Consider the following 12953-nt stretch of genomic DNA (forward strand, 5'->3'; position numbering starts at 1 on the left):
GGTTAATATTTGGCATCTGCAGGTGATGTCCAGGCTCAGTCTACCTCACACACATGCAAACAGGCAGATCACATCAAACAAAGTGTCTGATCTGCAGTCAGTAAGAACAGGTGTGAGCAGTTAAATAAAACCATCCCACCTTTTGAGCCTCCTGGTTTGATCTGTCATTATTCTGAGGGATGATCTGAAACAGTCCAGGATCACAGCAAACCCTAAAAAGCCTCTCATCACTGACACCCCCGACTCGCTCTGACATGACGCCTGAGTGGGATGAAGTTGCTTCGTGTCACCGCCTCTTCCTCGGCTTCAGCACAAATCATTACTGAAGACGCTAAGGCCCCGAAGAGCAGAATAAAAGACATGAAGTATTTATTTATAACAAAACAGATCCCTGATGAGAAGGGAAGAGGAGAATAATGTGTGTCCAACAGAGCACAAAGAAAAAACACCCTCCCTCTTTCCCATCCATCACTCTCTGAAAAAAAAAAAATAATAATATCAACGGTGGTGTCACATCCATCACATCATTCCACCACATGGAAATTTGGTCATCATCACCCAACCCTAAACACAGCACCCTGTTAAATCCCGCCAGGAGTCACCAGAGCTGCCACAGCCTCCATCGACTGGATGCTAATCACAGCTCACACATTCCACAAACACCCCCGACCTGAGGTCAGGAAACCGCCTCGGTCCTGCACACAAATACACTCCAAACAAAGCCCACTGAGCTGGCTGGCCTTCCTCACAGACTGTGGGAGGGCTGAGGGAGGAAAGGAAGAGAGAGAGGAGGTTGGTTCCAACCAGGAAAGGAGACAGAATGAAGGCTCCAAAAGTTGTTCTAGGTGCTAACTCATCTTTTCAGTTTGGTTACTGTCACAACTCTTCTTTAGCTACAGAAATATGATATGTTTTCAGTGTATCTGAATTTGTGATGCGACTTTAGAGCTCCTGGAGCTTCTCTAAAGGAATGATGCAAACAGGAGATTAAGGACGGGTACCCAATTAGGTACTTTTATGGGTATTGGCCCTAATTCAGTCAAAAGTACTGGGTACTGATTAACGTAAAATCAAAAGGTACCATGTTTAGGTACCGAAATGCATCCTTGTGACTGAGACAGACTGGAAGAGAAGGTGATTTTCTATGCTGGACATGAACACAGCGTTGCAAGGTTATATATCAAAGACTAAATATGTTAAATTGGAAATTTTTGAGAATTTATTATGAAAAAAAAAGTATATTTTTTTACCACATAAACACAAAAAAGTATCATAAGTTTGTACCATTGGGTACCGTTACCGATTGCCAACTAACAGGCATAGGTACCGTATCATTTCAAATGTAAAAGGTACCCATCCCTACCCAGAGCGGCTGAACACTTCCCTTCAGGCTCCGCTCAGTCTGGCTAACCTCAGGTAAAGGTAAACTGTATGTAGCCTTGAGGAAAACACACCTGCTTCCAATCCACGTACAGTTCTCGCAGAAGACACAGTCATATCTTCACACTTTACATGCAAATATCAAGTATACATGAAACAGGACCGACCAGCTGACACTATGAGCTACGTCAGTAGACAGAGCCATAACCAGCGGCACCAAACAGCTCACTGATAGTCCACTGTGACGCTGTACAGTACCTTCATTCCTACAAAGCGATCCTCAGAGGTAAACTGGACTGCCGCGATGCTGGATAAGACAAACAAAAGCCCCGCGCAGTGGGAGAAACACGTCCTATTGTGTCTCTTGTTGTACTTGGCTGCTGGCGTGTGTGTGAAAAGAAGCAACAGATTGTGTGACAGACACCTGGATCACAGAAACATGTGATCAGAAAGGCTGGCACTAATCCTCAGGAGCTGCTCGCTAAGATCTACATTGTCCTCCAGCGGCAGGATGACTGACATTCAAGTTTTCTAAGACCATGCTGGTAGCTCAGGGTTTTTTTCATCAAACTAATTAAAAACAGTTTCTGACTGTCACAAACAGTAGTGAATACAAAAATCAGCCCAATTCAGGGCTGTGCATTGTTTTTGTTCACTCCACCCCCTCCTTTCAACAAACACAACAGAATCTAATTCACACAACGCACACATACAAACATCTCCCGTCCTTCCCATGGTGCATCCAGGCCCGGAGAAACTCGGCCCCCTGGGGACGGGCAGATTAACACATGACAGAGCTTGTTAACCCTGGACAAAGAGAGATGCTAATCTTGTACAGTCGGCCTTGACCGTCCTCAAACAGTAAACAGACACAGACACAGAGAGAAGCCCAAGAAAGACGAGAATGACCGATGGAGGGATTCGCAGCCGAAAACAAGGCGTCAGTTTGTCCCAGAAACTAGACAATACTGCAGGGAGGCACGGGCGAGAGGGTCCATCAGCCCTAAAACAATAAGAGCAGAGACAGCGCCCGACTGCAAACAAGGCCTCAACGCAAACACCCCGCTGCAGCCTGGCACAGTCCCTCTGCCTGTAGGGATGACCAGCAGAGCAGCGCAGAGCTCAACGGTGTGAATATTGATCATGCAGGAGGAAGTGGTGGAGACGACCTGCAGCTCCACAGATGGGAAGGACAGCCATGGACAGAGGAAGTGCATTAGTGAAAACCAGGTCCTCTGATGCTGTTAGTTCTCTCTCCTGAGAGATAAGACTGACAGAAGCGACAAGGTTTCAGAGCAGGACAATAAAAAGAAGAGGAGGCAGAAACAGGCAGACAAGAGCCGAGGCAGACCCAACAGAGTGGCTACACAGAAATTAAGGCTAATTTGTAACTGAAGAGCTGCTGGAACATCTCCATAATGGGCCGTCAGCCCACAAACAAGCTCCTCTGTGGGGGTAAATGAGATCAGGCCAGCCCGGGACCAGCTGGTGGCTCGGATCAATGACACCAGATAGGGCTCCTGCAGAGGCCGAGGAGGAAGGCAGAAACAAGGCATCTGGACTGGAGAAACACGCCCAGGAGGCTCCAGCATTCTCTCTCTTGAGCTGGAAGCAACGTACACATACAAAGTACAAGAGGAACGATTGTGACCGTTTGTAAGAGGATTATGTCGCCGCGTTTGAAGTGGAACGAGGCACGTTCCAGATGGAATCTGAGGCCTCACAGGACAGACAGGCGACAGGATGGATGGTTTTCCAGATCAGCAGCTTTCTGCAAACAAAACCACACAAAGTGACCGACAAACGTCACAACATCTGCCCACAAAGTGCAAGGACCGCATCCTCTGTGACCAGAAAAACACAGTCACCCAGAGTGTAAAACCTCCAGAGCCTCTTTGTGTCAGATTTAAACAAGAGGAAACTGATATTTGGCGACCACAGCTGCCTATAGTGAGGAGTATATCATTCTGTCAGCGCTGGGTTCAACACAAATTCCAGTCATTCCCCATGAGACGGTGGTGAGGGCTGCCTCTGACATCATCAACCTGAAGCCAGAGGAGCGAATGTCAATGCAAGGTGCAGAGATTTATAGCCAACTATGATCACATCACTTTTCAGAGCATTGAATATTTTGATCATTCTTCAGTTTGAAGAAAATCCTCAAACTGGAAGAAGCCCAGAGGAACCACAACAGCACATTGGTTTAAATGTAACCTTTAAAACCTCCAAAATGATGTTTTTTTGCATCTTTTGATATTCATTGGAGATGATTAAAAACCTGTGAAAATCAAAGCAGAGCAATTTTAGGTATAAAATCCTGCCCTCAGATGCTTCAGGCACATAAAGAGGAGCTTTTAGCTGAGCTGTTAGTAACATCAGCACAGCTTGTCTGGGGTAAGAAGTCATCCAATGATCATCTCATCGGAGCAGTTTCTCTGTTTTTGGACCGTTTTCTTCCATCTCCAAGGCTGCATCACACCAAACAGCCAGGCCACTCTTACACACTGTGCCACAGAGAAATTTGGTGTTGAAGCCTAGCAACACAGCTGTGAACCATATCCATTATCCATCCTCCCACCAAAGGAATTCAGAGCGTCCAAACACAGCAAATTACCGCAGCTGCTGGCAAATAGAGCCTCAAAACCACGCCGCCAGCTGCCAACTCCGTGCCCTGACAACTGTGACTGGGCGCACAGACGACAGCACAGTTTATCTCCGCTTTATCTTCTCTGTGGAGTCGAGGGCAGTTTCTTCAAGCCTCAATCACCCAGACAACAGAGGGACATAAAGTGACTGCTGTTGTTTCTGATAATCTGTAAACAAGAAGCCATTGTGTTGCTGTTGCTCAGGATTAGAACAAGGCTTGTGATGATGGTGGTAATTTTTTAAATAGCATCAAGACGTAGAAGGGTCAAAAGGTTTTAAGAGAAAAGAGCCGGAGGAGCAGAGTCACAGGCCTGCCCTTGTCACAACTGAGAAGCTCAAAGATGGAGGGGGTTTCATTCTGAGTCACACACACACCCAACACCAGTCCTAAGGCTGAGCACAGGCTGACACACAGGTCTATTAAAGCCACAATCAGCTCCTCTCTTCTGAGCGAGGCGGTCCACGGGCCAGCTGGAGGCAAAACAGGTTATGATGGATTAAATTCCCCTGAAACACAGGCTCATAGCAGACACTCTGAAATGTTCTTTAAAAATTCAATCATGGTTTCTTGAAGCAGAAAACACACACTATCATGACGAGAGTGCAGCTCCAATTAAACAAAGAACCCTTATCATCATTTTCAGATAATTGCATTTGGTGCTGACTCACTCTCATAGTCATCATCTACTCATCTGACAATCAATTAATGAATTCATCTCTGAGTCCATGAATGTCACAGAGTAATGAAGAGTGGTTCCAAGAATCCAGGCAGCCTCACTTAAAGAGAGTGATTGGGTGAAAACCTAAAGATATTCTATTTTCTTTGGTGGGAACAGAAAGGAAGGCTGAAAAACTCAGATTTTATAAGCTACAGACTAGGGATGCACAATATTGGATTTTTGCCGATATCCGATATGCCGATATAACAAAACCCCTTTTGGCTGATACCGATACCGATAATCACAAGTTTGTTTGTTTTTTTCACTGTAAAGAAAGCTAAGTCTATCCTGTACTGGAATTTATATGTTACTCTTATTGTGACTTTCTTATTTGTTTAAGAAACGCACATAAAACAAGACAAAAAACATTTGATTTTACCATAAATAAGAAATGTATTATTTTTTCAAACTCAAGACATTCAGTATTGAAATACAGAAAAATAATTTCTCAAGATCACATGAACTTTAAATGTACAATGCATTTTTAAACATAACCAAGTTGCATTTGATTATTTTAGAAGCTACTGTAACAACCTGGTGACAGACACAGAGCTCTGCAGTGCAAATTTTAGTGCTACATTTTATTAAGGAGCTTATTTTTCAGATGGAAAATGATGATAATCCTAACTGAATAGCACCGTATCGGCTGTGCATATCTGCAGAAATGTTCATATCTGCTGATACCGATAAACGTGTTTTTAAGCTTTTATCAGCCGATACCGATATTGTGCCGATAATATCGTGCATCTCTACTACAGACCTAAAAGTGATACTCAGGGATAGAACAAGTTGGGTCCTATCACAAGGTTTAGGGCAGAAATTACCCCTACAGCAGTCTTTTTGTGCAGCAGAAGCCCAGGGCACACGCACCAAACACCCCCTCTCTGCTCCTCTGCACTCAGACGGGGCCATATTTTATTTGACCAAAAACACAAATAAATGACTCCAACCAAAAAATTCTGATATCGGTCTGCATTCACGCTTTATTTAGAGAATTTTCAGTGCGTTACTTTCACACAAAAACTTCGCTAAATAAGGCTCTAGTTCCCATCGTGTCTCTTCGTCCTGGCAGACTACCTGTGTCTGTTTATAACTGGCACGCCGCGCGCAGACTGATACAGTAAGCGGCCAGCTGTGGCTCTGCAGCGGAGGTAGCGCCATTTTACGACACGATGGGAACCAGAGCCTTATTTAGCAGTGTTTTTGTGTGAAAGTAACACGCTGACAAATTCTCTAAATAAAGCGTGAATGCAGACCGATATCAGATATTTTTGGTGGGAGTCCATTTATTTGTGTTCTTGGTCAAGTAAAATATGGCCCCATCTGAGTGCAGAGGAAACTGGCAGAGGAGCAGGGAGGGGGTCTTTGCTGTGTGCACCCTGGGCTTCTGCTGCGCAAAAACACTGCTGTAGGGGTAATTTCTGCCCTAAACCTTGTGATAGGACCCAACTTGTTACATCCTGGAGTATCACTTTAAAGAGAGTGATTGGGTGAAAACCTAAAGATAATCTATTTTCTTTTGTGGGAAAAAAAAGTATGGCTGCAAAAACTGAGATGTTATGAGCCACAGACCTTAATATTTGGAATTAAAAGATTGCAACAACAATCCAGTTACGCCAAAACAAATTTTGCTGAATTCAACACGCGGTATCTTTAAATGAAAATGTACATGTTTCTATTTCTGGTCCTTTGGCTGAGTTATAAATATGTCAGACTCTAAGCATCATTATAAAAACGATACACTAATAAACAGATTACTGATCATTATGTCATCGTTTTTTCAGCTGCTCACTGCAGCATTAAAAGCTACATTTTTATGTGAATCAGCACCAGGAGAGTGGTATCAGACGCCGACACAGTGCTTTGTGTCACTCTAATGTGGCACACATTGTGCTAACTCACATCCTTGACTCTGGCTCACCCACCAGATCTGCTAGTTACAAGAGACATGGTGATCCACCCTTTTCAAAAGCCCACTAACAGAAACAAAGACTTAATGTATATCTGCAGTCCAGGCCTGGAGAGAAAGGACATGATCTGACCCAGTTTTTACACATCATTTTTCTCAATTAAAATAATCTGCTTCATTATTCAAGCGTGGTTCCTGACAAATCCCCTCCACACTCAAACTCCCCCCAGGCGGTAATCCACATCATCCAACCAATAATCTTTTTAGGGCCATCTTAAATAAGTTAATGAAAACAGATCTTGCTTTTTAATGGTAGCCAAATTTAATTTCATTTGATTGCATTAGACCGCCTCCATTTTCCTGCCTCATCCACCAACACTGTGAGTCAGCCATTCTCTCATCCATGCACACAGAGGAGGCGGACTGGCTGATGGCTGAGCCCACCTCTGACTTAAGGGTCCAGGAGAGTCTCAAAAGCCTCAAAAAGGCTCATATTGGTCACCCGGGGATGCCATTTTCTCAGAATAAAATCAATACCTCATGGTCGATGGTCACACATTATTGAGCGACACATGCCTGCTGTGGCCACAAAGACTGACATTTGTGCCACTATCTGAGACACCTCGGGGGAGGAGAAAGGAGAAGCAGTTGCCTTAGGATAAAGATTTTCAATGCTTGCATGTTTGCAGTTTATTAAATGCTCTTGGGCAGGCTTTGGGAGCTGGCAGTATTTCTCCTCTCCATTGTTCTACAGAGGGGAGTGTAATCTTTCTTGTTGCACTCACTCACCCACCAAACAGAGTCAGTGGAGGAGCAGCTACAGGCGCCTCTCACACCACAAAAGCTGGTCACTTTTGGGGGTAACATTAATCACCTCTGATTATATGCCAGCTTGTGCACAATCACCCCGAGAGATTTTTTCAGCTTCTTGCACAAGGATGCGGAGAAATTATAGCTTCAACATGCCACAAATGGCCCTCAGTTATTCACCATAGATGACGTGAAATCAGACTGGGCATCTGCACAATTATCAAGGCTTAATTTGCCGGTTCTTCCCCCCCTGAGGGGAGTGAAACATTTCTCAGCACTTGGCCCACTACAGAACAATGGAGGATGGAGAAGGAGGGGAGATAAGGAGGAAAAAAAGTTGAGGGAGGGAAAAAGGAGACACAAAATGCTCACACAAAGAGGTATCATGTTCTAGAAATGGAAAAAAGCAAAGATTTAAAGCAATTTGTGTAGTTTGTGAGAGCCTAACAGGTCTGTGGAGCACTTGAAGCTACCATGCTGCCTGCCACCGCCCCATCAGCCCCTTTTAACTGAGCCTGAAAAAGAGCCGTTTATGGACAAAAGCTTCAACAAAAACATTTTTAGCACTACAAACACACTCAATTACACAAAAAAAAAACATTGTATATTTTTTGTGTTACCAATAGGTAGCGTTAGTGTCAATGTAAGTACAACAGAGACCTAAAACCGTCTATAACGGTTATAACGTTTACTTTAAAAAGACGTTAATTAGCCTTACACACTGACGTTAGCATGCAAGCTAAAGCTAAAACAGTCTCACCCTTAGCAGTCAGTGCAGCGAGCAGAATCCTCTCCAGCTACGCCCTGTGTTAGCAGAACACTCCGACTGAATCCTCGAGTCAGGAGAAAGAAAGTGGAGTTAAAAATGAAGCCGGTAGAAAAAACGGGAAGAGGCGTGAGAGGGAGTACTGAGCGTTGCAAACCGAGCCGAGCCAACGGACAGGAAAGTTCTGAGTCCGGAGAGCCGTATTTCTCAAGTGATGCGCGTTCACTGAAAGGAAGAAAGGAGGAGAATGACGCTTCAGTCCACTCTCACACACACACTCACACACACATACACACACACGCACACGATAGTAGACCGGTGAACGGGATGGATGGACAGGCGGAGGAGAGGACAGGGCTGCTGCCTTCAGGTGCTGCTCAGAATGTCGGAACAATCAAAAGTGTAACAGTTTTGAAGACCAAATGGGTTCCCGTATTACGGTAGCCCTAAAAGGCAACTGCACAAACATTTCAAGAGGTTAATTAACGTTTACCAAACACCCCGGAAAATCTATCAAAAATGTACTAGGAAATACTAAATATTTAACGAGTAGCAAAGACAAACAAAATACAAACTTGTAAGTCAAAAAACATTTGAACATTTTCTTTTATTAGGATGTTAAGAGTATAAATGAAACAAAAACATTTTACAAAGTGTGAAAAAAATTCCAGTTATAAAACCATTTAATAATAAATCCATCACATTTCAAGAAACTAACAAAAAGTCCAGGAAAATGAAAGAATTGTAAATGTATAAAAAATTCCCAAACTTACATTTTGTCATTATATCTGGAAAAATTTCACAAAAGTTACACTAATATCTAAAATATGCATGTACACAAAATGTGTTAATAATACAGATATGACGCTGCTAAAAATGTTAGCTTATCTAAGTGAGATAATTAGCCAAAGTTCAAGTAGCTGGCAAAACAATGAAATGTTTGTGTCACAGATTCAAGCAAATAATTGATTTTCAGTAAGGTTACCAGCAGTTGAATACCTGATAAAAAATAAAATAACACAAAAAAAGTATCTTTTTTGGTTTGTAATAAATCAAAATATAAATATTTAATATTGTTAAGATCGTTCCATGATTATTACCGACCACAATGTGATTGTATACCTGTGCTTGATTCTGTTACCTCATCTACTGCCCTCACAAGCTACTTCACCTTAAAGTGACTTTTTTTTAAAAAAAGGAATATATCCTATAACATATCCAATAAAATAGTTTTCTTTTTTTGGATCTCAGAAGCATGAAAAGGATCTAAAGGTTGTTTTATTTAAATTAATAAAGAGGTAATTAAGCTCATAATGATAATAGATCATTGGGAATCCATCACAGAATGTTTCCAGCCATGCCTTGAGGTGCTGGCATCCAAATGAGATGCCAAAATGGTTAAACGAAATGATTAGTCACACCTGTTCAACAAGTTATGAGAGATGCTGCACCAGGGTATCCGCCCTGCATAGCTGTTCATGGGTGTAACAGCTTAATTAAATCAAAATAATCATCAACTATGGGATTAATGAAAGCAAAGCAAATTGTGTCAGTCCAGTGAAATGGACAAACACTTGCATCATTTGCATGTTGTTCATTAAGGTGGTGTCCCGCTGCCTTTCTCGACACCAGCAGCCTGTTGACTGGAGAGCAAACAAATGGAGGGTGAGACAGTTGTTTAGTGTGTGTGTGGTGTGGAAAAACCTGGCACATCTTCACACCACAAACAAGAAACTACTTGAAAAGAACACCGCGGCTTTGTCAAGTCATCAAAGTGATCTGTGTTTGTATTCGGCAAGGGATATTTAGGGTGTAGCTGTCCTCAATAACACTTTATTCTCCTTCCAGATCTTAACACACAGCCAGGCATAGAGTATCTCAGCCTGGTTTAAATGACATCATAGATTTACTAAATTTCTTGATCATTACATTCATTTACAGAAACAGGAAGTTACTGTGAGTCCCTGAAGGCAGCATTCCCCACCAGCGCGCCATGCTGAAATTGAAAGGGATGAACAGCGAATAGCAGGGGAACTCCGCTTTCTCTGAACGCAGCCAATCCCCTCCCAGGCTGGGGGATTATTCAAATCAAGGATGATGTCACCTCATGCAAGTCACCCTTCTCCCCTCGCCCAAGTTCCTCCCGGCTGTCTGTTGCCCTCCCTTTAGGCCCCTGCACCCCCTTTTCTCTCCTCTTCAAGCCCTTTTCTTCCTTTCTCCATGCCTCAATGCACACACTGACACTCTCTCTCATACACACACACACACACACACACACACACACACACACACACACACACACACACACAGACTTTAACGGTGCATTACTGCTGTCCCACATGCATCAAGTTGCCGGCATTGTCTGCCTCCAGTGTGACTGTTGCATCCAGAATTTCAAATCTCTAAACTCATTTCAGACCTGTTGATCGCAAAAATAATGTTATTGGTGTCAGTTGTAATGGGAACCCATTTATATCCCAAATTCAGAATAAATGCAACAATAATATTAGCATGGAACTGAAGGCCTTGCATATTCTGGATGTTTCTTTGTCTTAACACTCTAATACCCAGCCAACAGAAGACTGGAAAGATACGGTGGAGGGGGCTTATCATGTGCACCTGTCTGCAGGTTCCTTCTGTCACAGCCTGAGGGAATAGATCTGAATTTGGGAAGTTGACGTGGGTTTATTTGCCTCAAAACGATGAGAAGCAGCAGGTACAGTGTGCCTCCTCCTGTGCACTAAGTTGTGTGTTTTCTCTCAGTCTCAATCAGACATTGAGGGCGTTGTTTCTTTGCTCTCCAGCTTTTGTTTCTGTGTGTCGCTCCTCACCAGAACTCGGCTTTTCATCAGAGACAGTCTGGGTGGGCATGCCGCCTGTCTGTGTGTCTGTCTGTCTGCAGCCGCCTGCCCCTGTCTGCATGAGCCAGGCTTTTGTGTGCTGCTCAGTTGTGGACAGGCTTCTTTCATGTCCAACTCGTGGTTCGCCCCACTCTTCCCAAATGCTGCAGAGATGTGGAACATGAACAGATGGATAGTACGTATCGTATGTTTTTTGTGGTCTGTGGAGGTGATTGTGGATGTTTTTCTGGATAATGGTTGATGGATGTGCCCCTATCGTTTTGGCTTTACAAGAGTTCTTTGGAGAAAACTCAATGTTAGCAGCTCTTCAGATCATAATATATGTCCCCACATCATACCATGTTGTTTGGTATCTTATCCATCATATCAAACTGATTGTATTGTATGTAATTCCATCTTGTCTTATTGTACTATATTGTATTGTACTGTCCTGTATGGGGATGAGTACCTTTTACATTAGAAATGGTATGTTACTGATGCCCGGTACCTTGCAATTGGTACCGTTGCTCAATGGTCCCAATTGTCAGTATTCAAGTGATAGAAACTATCAATTTGTTTAGTAATAAAATATAAAGAATTTCCAATTTAACATAATTTTTCTTTATTATATAACCTTGCAATGCTGTGTTCATGTCCAGCTCTTCCACTTGGTCACAGTCACAAGGATGCATTTCGGTACCTAAACATGGTAACCTTTGATTTTACGTCAATTGGTCCCGGTACTTTTGACAGAATTTTGTCAGTACCCTTAAAAGTACCTGATTGGGTACCCATTCCTAGTGCTGTATTGTATGGTAACCTATAATAACATTTTAAAATGTAAAGTATCAAGTTGTCTCGCAATGTTTGACATGGTATTGTATCATATCAAGTCAAATTGTATCAAATTGCATCAAATCAAATCATATTGAATCATGTTGTAGGGAACTGGATCATGTCTTAACGAATCACAAATCGCACTGAATCATGTTGTATTGAATCGAGTCGTAGCAAATCATATCATTTAAAATTGTTTTATAGCAAATCAAATTGTGTCAATTTGTGTTGTATCAAATCAAATCATATTGAATCAAGTCGTAGCAAATTGATTTGTGTTGTATCGAATCATCATAGTGAATCAAACTGCATCGAATCTTTTTGAATCATGTCAAATTGAATTGAATCGCCTCGAATCATGTCCCAGCAAATCAAATGGTGTCGCATCAAATTGAATCTAACCCTGTCTTGTCAAATGGATTCGAACCATATCAAATCACGTCAAATTGAGTCGCAGCAAATCGAATCATATTGAATTATGTCAATTCAATTTGTGTCAGATTGGACTGAAGTGTATTGAATCATGTCCTTGCAAACCAAACTGTAGTGAATCAAATAGTAGTGAATCAAATCGTGTTGTAGCGAATCATATCTTATGGTGCCCCATTGGATCTTTTGGTAGCGTTTACTCTGTATGTGGTTTTTTCATATTATACATTATATTATGCCATATTAAGTTGTATTTCTGTTTACAAGGCAACCAGAAAAGTCTGAATAATTAAAGAAATACGCACAGACATAAGTGGATTATTTTAGATGTTTAACACACAGAGTATAAGGTATGAAGAAGTGATACCTTTCTGACCTTTATCTGAGGAATTCATCATGAGAGCGAGCAGGCTGCCTGCAGGTGTGTGCAAGTATGTGAAAGACATGGAGAGAGACCAGGAAGAGGGTGGGGACTGTTGTGGGGTCTGATGCCTGTTGGCTTGGTTGGGTTGGCATGGTCAGCCAGGCACAACAAAGAGAGGAAGGTGGTGTTTTTTTTTTTTCCTCACACAGGCGGTGCTGTGCGGCAGTGGAGACAGGAAGGGGCAGGGCTGTGT

At 42.6% G+C, this 12953-nt stretch overlaps 1 protein-coding gene across 1 annotated transcript in view; it reads right to left on the reverse strand.

Moving 5' to 3' along the window:
- The window catches only part of prr36b (proline rich 36b), a 31972-nt gene extending 23419 nt beyond the window's left edge, over positions 1 to 8553 (reverse strand). Inside the window, exon 1 of the mRNA XM_074696571.1 lies at positions 8225 to 8553. The gene's annotated coding sequence lies outside the window, so the exon portion shown is untranslated. The remainder of the gene's footprint in view (positions 1 to 8224) is intronic.
- Positions 8554 to 12953: the final 4400 nt, after the last annotated feature.

This window comes from Halichoeres trimaculatus, unplaced genomic scaffold (genome assembly GCF_033239565.1).
Source record: "Halichoeres trimaculatus isolate MK-OKI-2021-1 unplaced genomic scaffold, fHalTri1.1 fHalTri1_scaffold_20, whole genome shotgun sequence".
NCBI classification, from domain to species: domain Eukaryota; kingdom Metazoa; phylum Chordata; class Actinopteri; order Labriformes; family Labridae; genus Halichoeres; species Halichoeres trimaculatus.